Below are 6,648 nucleotides of genomic sequence, written 5' to 3' on the forward strand. Positions count from 1 at the left end.
CAAAACTTTTGGCCAGCATATTATGCATCATCTCTTATACAAGTGTGTCTGAAAATGCCTCCCTTCAGCTCTCACTGTGCAAGGGGGAAAAACTACGCTTCAGTTTGTTCCCTTCCATTCTGTCATGCAGTATTGGGCAGAGGGATCATGAGTCCTGTCCCCTTTGGGCTGTCTTGTACAAGTATGTCCCCTCCCACTGACATGAAAAGGACAGATTGCTGGGTAATTTATTAGTTTATAGGCATGAAGACCCATACAAGAAGAGGAAGGTTCCTTACTCCTCACTTTCATGTATGAATGATAATCTACCCCCAGATTAAAAATCAAGACAGGAATGGTTAAATTAAACTAAACTAAACTAAACTAAACTAAAATAAAATAAAATAAAATAAAAATAAATAAAATATGACATACATACGCACACACACAAAAAAAAAAAAAAAAAAAAAAAAAAAAAACTTGTTCTCTATGAATATGAGCATTTAAAAAAAAAAAAAAAGTTTTTCTGTTACAATCATGACACAAATCAGTTCCAGACTATAAATTCCAGGCATCTGCAGACTCATCATACTCAGACTCTTTTTTTATGTTGTTGATTTTGTTCTCAGAGGCTGGAGCAAGGTTCTAATTGGATACTTGTGGAATGAAGAGAGACCTAAACCATTGTTTCTGGAGATCTTGTGTGACGCTCAGTTAGTGCTTCATATGGATGCAAGCTAATGGTTTAAGACCCATTCTCACAAACCGCTGGATGTCTTCAGCACTCATTTACTTCAGTAAGAAGTGATGTACTTAACATCTGTCTCATTCTCTAGCTCTCCAGCAATGTGTAGTGCTGTAGTCGCTTAACTCTCATTGACTTGGGCTTTTAAATGCCCATTAAATTTGCAATTTAGGGAGCCACATGCTGGAGGAGTGATACCAGAATTTCTGCACTTCAGTGTTATCTTTTATTTTTCTCAGCCTGCCTGCTAGCCCTTTTGTTACTGGCTTTTTTTTTTTTTTTAAACAACATTTTTTTTTTGTACAGAAATTTGCTACTAATTTAGCTGTTTCATTCCCCTTTTATTGCTCTCAGTTAGATTTCTTACATCTGGACCCTGCATCCCAGGTGTATTAGATCATATTAAAAGCCTTCCTTCTGCTCTTTGTTCTAACATGTGCTCTTTCAGCTGTAAAAGATACTGCACAGTAGTAGCACTTTGAACCACAAGGTCAAAGAGCTTCCTGAATTAGCAATGGTCACTGCTGGTCTAGATATCAGCTTATTTGTTGTTTGGATTTACCTGAAGTGTGCAGTTTGCCTGGCTGTTTTAGGAATTGTATTCAAAGGATTATTTGAAAAGGTTCATATCATTCAATCACTTGTTTAAAGACCAAAATCTGAAAACAAGCCTGCTCTGTGGCTTTCTGACTTGTCTGACTTTAATTGTAAAGACAAACCCTTTGTAAAGGATTGCAGAGGGGCATTCAAACATTGAAAGTTTGGTTCCACTGTATCTGAGGACTTAGGTCTGATTCAAGATGAGAAGGGAAAGGAGGATTACAAGCTTAAAGCAAAGATAAAAATAAGTTTGAAACATGCTTACTGGAAGAAAGAGAAACAAGCTTGTCATGACCTTGCCACAGGGAAGAGAACAGGTTTACCAGGGGTTTCCAAGAAGGGTAAGACAAAGGCCGTCTTGAAATTGTGATCCATTTGCTGCTTTAACCTGCCTCAAATTTAAGTGAGTCAGCTGTGGTTAAAGCAGTTAGAAAGGGTGAAGTTTTATTTCTTCTTGAAAGTGCTATTGGTTATTTTTTTGTGTGAAAACAAAAGCAACCCTGTAACTAGATTTATTAAATTTATTTGTATAAATAAATTTGTATTATTATTGTATTTTAAACGTATTTCAAAATAGTATTCTTAACTTTGTGGGGACAACAGCTACACAGATCTGTGATGAAAACAAGAAAATGTACCGGTATCCCACATTTCTGCAACACCAGAGCACCATAAAAAGGGAGGAGGTAGGGGAGAAAACAACAACAAAATCCTCCCATTTAATCTACGCTGACTTTTCTGTTGACTTGGATTAATCAACTACAGTTGCATAGAAGCCAAGGGGGGGGGGGGGGGAGAGAGAAGGGGAATTTCTAACCAGACTTTCCTCTGTATTTCTGATAACCATAGCAGGCTGCCTTGCCAGCAGCAGAAACATATAAAGTTCAGTTGCTTTCCACAGTGAGATAAGAGGGTCTTAACCAGTGACTGTGAGGACTGCATTTCCTATTTCACGCTTAGTGCATAAAACTTTGGTTAACCCTCTTCATATGTCATGGACTCTTTAACAAGAAAGCTGCCACTACACCCTGCTCTGCAAATCTACTTCTTTTCGGATATTTCTTGTCTGATTTTTAATAAGGGACTAAAATATTTTGCAGTAAGGTGGAAGACTTTCTTTTTCCATTTCCTATGTTAATATCTGGAGATGCATTCATTACACCTACAGGTTCCAGCCCTCTTATCTGCCGGCTTTCCTGGCTTTGAAGTTGCCATCCAGAGCTAGGACAGAGGACTTCTGAAAAAGCACTGTGAGGCTAAGAACGTAGTACTGCTTCCACTTGTAATTTGGCATGCAGCAGCTCCCTCATCCTTCTGGATTCTTACTGCTTCCGGTACAAACAGGTTTCTATGCTTGCTGCATCTTCGTTTCATTCTCCATGGGGGATGTTTCTTAGTTTCTGGCCTGGTCCCCACCACGACAGCATTCTTATTTTCTCTCCATAGGCAAGACTGATTACAGATGCTTGAATATAGGTCTCATTAGGGAAAGTACTCACTGAATTTGAAAGTTTCATTGTGGTAAACAACTCTTATACTGATATTATTTGAGCGTCCTCTTCCAGATATTGGTCTGGTCAAATGAAATTCTGGCCCCAGTATATCTCAGCCAAAACTCTGATTTCTCATATGTCTGCAGATTAAGGATTTTGCTTATAGCTATAACTGATGTTAAAAAGATGCAAATAATTATCACAGTCATTTCAAAAGGTTTGTACTGTTCTTCATTTTATTGCTTTAGAGCTGTTCCTTTATTCTGCTGATCTCACACTCCCCTTTGTGTTTTCTTCTATATCAGCCCAATGACTACAATAGTCTTGTAAAAACCTGATCCTGAAGGAAAAAAGGAAAGTGACTATCAAATCTAATCTCCTATTTAAAGACACCTCATCCATTTCTACCTATAACTATTATATCCTTATAGCCATATATTCTCAATAGCTATATATCAGCTGTGAATACAAAATAGGTAGATACAAATGAGCCATATTTTGCATGGCTATGCCACCTGAGTCCTCTGGTCAAGGTTGAACTGGGCTCAATGGTTACACTGTCTGCTGTAATAAATTAGTAGTGCTTTTCTGCTGTGCCTCTAGCTGTAATAAGTATACATGCATTATGGGTGTCACCCTGTCTCCGAGGACAATTTTAATATAGCTTAGACAATAGCCAGGCTAAATAAACAATGAACCAGTCACAATATAGAAAAACAGTGCAGGCTGCAGGGTATAGAGTTCAGCAAGGGAAAAGAAAGAAGCAAACAAAACATTAAAAAGATTAGCAAGCAACAATAAGAGAGATACTTATAACACCCCAGATAACCTGGGGTAGTCATTTGACATCAGTGTTTAGGATGTGTTTCAGCAAGGCTTATATGTTTAACATTAACATCTTGTTTAACGTTTATTAACCAACTTTGAGTTACAGAAATGCACTAAAAGTTGAAATCAATTTTAATTGTTTGATGAATCAAGGCCTGGAACTTCAAAGCATAACCCTAATAAACAGACTGAGGTTATCAAACTAAAGTAGCTCTATAATCACCATTACCAATACTCAGAAAAAATCATGGTCAATGGTGTAATGAATGTAAATCCAGAATGAAGGAACATGAGAGTTCATTGATCTATGACTTCTGGTCAGTATGGCCTCTGACGGCACTGTATGTAGTGTAGTAAATTAGTGCCACAGTCCACACCCTCTCACAGAATATGCATGCCTTCTTTTCTCTGGTCAAAGGCAGGGGATTTCACAGACTGGGAAAGGAAACCTTGATAGGTCTGGATTATTGTGTGCGAAGTTCTGTCGTTTACTTTCACCAAAGCAGTTGCCTTATCAGCATTCCATCAGAATTTCTTCATTTGGAATGGACTGGACCTATCTACATATCTGTACGCCACCAAACTGTGTGTGATACTTATCTGTGCCTGTCTCTTAAACCAGTACTGAGTTAAGAATTATGAATTTTGCTATGTACTCCTTTAAAATATTCATCACAAATCTAAACTAATTAAGCTTTATAACTTATTGCATGGAGTGGCACTGTTTTTAATCTTTTTTTACAGAAAGGAAGCTAAACTACAAAGTCTTTAGGTCAAGGAGACATGAGTCCTTTAATTTTGGGACCCAGATTGGGATGCTTAGATCCCAATTTTCTAGGACATTTACTATTTTATAGCACTTAACATGCTCTTATATCTTGTTATTTACAGCATTCCAATTGGCCACAGTTATGTTTGTGAGACCCAACAGTTCTGCAAATGTGAAAGCTATTTATGTGAAAGTTGTTTACAAGGAAAATGAAGAGTACATACAGCAGTGAATTGCGTAAGGTTGAAGTGACTTCCATAGCCCCATGCAGGCATTATGGTAGGAGGCAAAAGTAGAAGCAATTTTCCAATAGGACATTTAACTGTCTTACCCATCAATCTTTTTTTTTTTTTCTTGACATCTTAGCATCACTTTTAAATACCTTACAGATTCTTCAGCAAGTTCATTTTGTGCTTCACCTCTACATGAAGGGGGAAAAAAGGAAAATAAATAAATAAATAAATTAGTGTTTAGTGTCTAACACAGTGGGAGGAAATGGGTTGTGTTGGCAAAGTTGTATTTGGGCTCATGGAAGGGTGAATGGAGTGGTATGGGGCAAGCTTCCATGCTGCTCAGCACCTGAAAAGAAGGGTAGGCGGAGTAGCCTCTCTGAAGCACATCAGCTTGAGGGGACTCTTGTAGGTGACAATGAAAGGTTTCCTAGCTCCCAGATGTAACTGAGAACCTGGTGGTCATATTCATCTCCACTTTGAGGTTAGGCACAACATTAGCAGAGCCTTGAGCACACTCACCAGCTCTGTGGCCCATTCTCCCATCAGAGGGCTTTGGATGCTCATGTTCAGGGACAGCTCCCAGGACTTGGTCAGAGCTGCAGGAAGGACAGCTGTGAGGGACCTTGTCAGGGGCTCCTTGCTACGCTTGGAGCTGCTTTTGATCTCCGGCCTTCACTCAGGGTCCTTGAGCTGTGCCACAGCCATGCTTTGTACCTTCTAAACCTGAACTGCTGACCTATTGGTCTTGGCCCTAGACCTGGCCCAACACCGGGGTCATGTCTATGATCCCTGGGCTGAGGCTGAACCAAGTCTCTGTTGCCAGCCCTGCCCTGCTCTTCTTATTGGGCACAGTGAGATGGCATTTTACCACCACCCATAGCCCCAAGCTCCCTTCCCCTACTCTCCAGCAGACATGTACCAGCCCCTTTCATCTGACTGAAAAGGAAAACACATCTGTGAGTCAAACAGGAACCACATTTTGCTCCAAAGAGATCCCATATTCAGGCAACTTGAAGAAGTAAGTCACAGCATCGCCAAAAGCGTCAGCCTTACTCAGTATGTCTGTTCTTGTTCAATCTATACTTTTTCCTGATTTCCCGTTGCTGTATTCACCGGTAGCCATAAGACATCTTGTCCCGGTGAAAATTTTTAATGCGCAAAACCATAGATTTGTTCTTAGCTTATTTCTTGGAAATGGTCGTACCTTTTGTAGTTGAAATATTCCCAAAATATGCAGTCTGAGGCAGCTATCTGGCATCAGAAACTTCATCCTGAACAATTTAAGTCTAACAATATAATAAGCAAGAGTTTTATTGTGGAAATTGTTAGTCAGCCATAAATACAGGCATCATTTTCTATGTTACCTATAATAAAAAGGTAATACTTCTACCCCTTTATTAAAGGCTGCTGAAGAAAAGGATTGCACATGTTATAGCATCACCTGCTCCAAGAACTATGAAGCAGTCACTTATATATAAAGCAAGTCTAAAATGGCTTATAAATGACAGCAGCAGAATACAAACTTAGACTTCCTTCAGGAGACTTTCTGTACTGATTTGCGGTAGCCTAGCTTATGACTTAAATAACTGAATGCCATTACATTGGGGAAATATTACCACCATCCCCAGAAATTCACCTAGCATTTACCTCGTAGAAAGCCTGCTTTGCTCTCTCAATAGAAACAACATGTCTTCATGGATGTTTTAATATATTACATAAGCATGATACACAAAATATATATAAGGTACTCATTGCATCCAGTAAGATGCATTATTTAAAGACAGACCATGATTATCCCATCACTTTCAGATTTGATGTGGAAAACAAGAAGATTATTTCTTCCTAACTCTCAGGAGAGAATTAGGGAATAAGATTAAAACAGAAAGTGTGAGACACACAGGAGATAACAATGATTCTAATCTGTTTCATTATACACACGTCTATGAATGGTACGTAATCTGTGTGGAAAAAAAAAATTAAAAATCACTGTGATTATGTACT

The sequence above is a fragment of the Cygnus olor genome, chromosome 2 (assembly GCF_009769625.2).
Source record: "Cygnus olor isolate bCygOlo1 chromosome 2, bCygOlo1.pri.v2, whole genome shotgun sequence".
NCBI lineage: Eukaryota > Metazoa > Chordata > Aves > Anseriformes > Anatidae > Cygnus > Cygnus olor.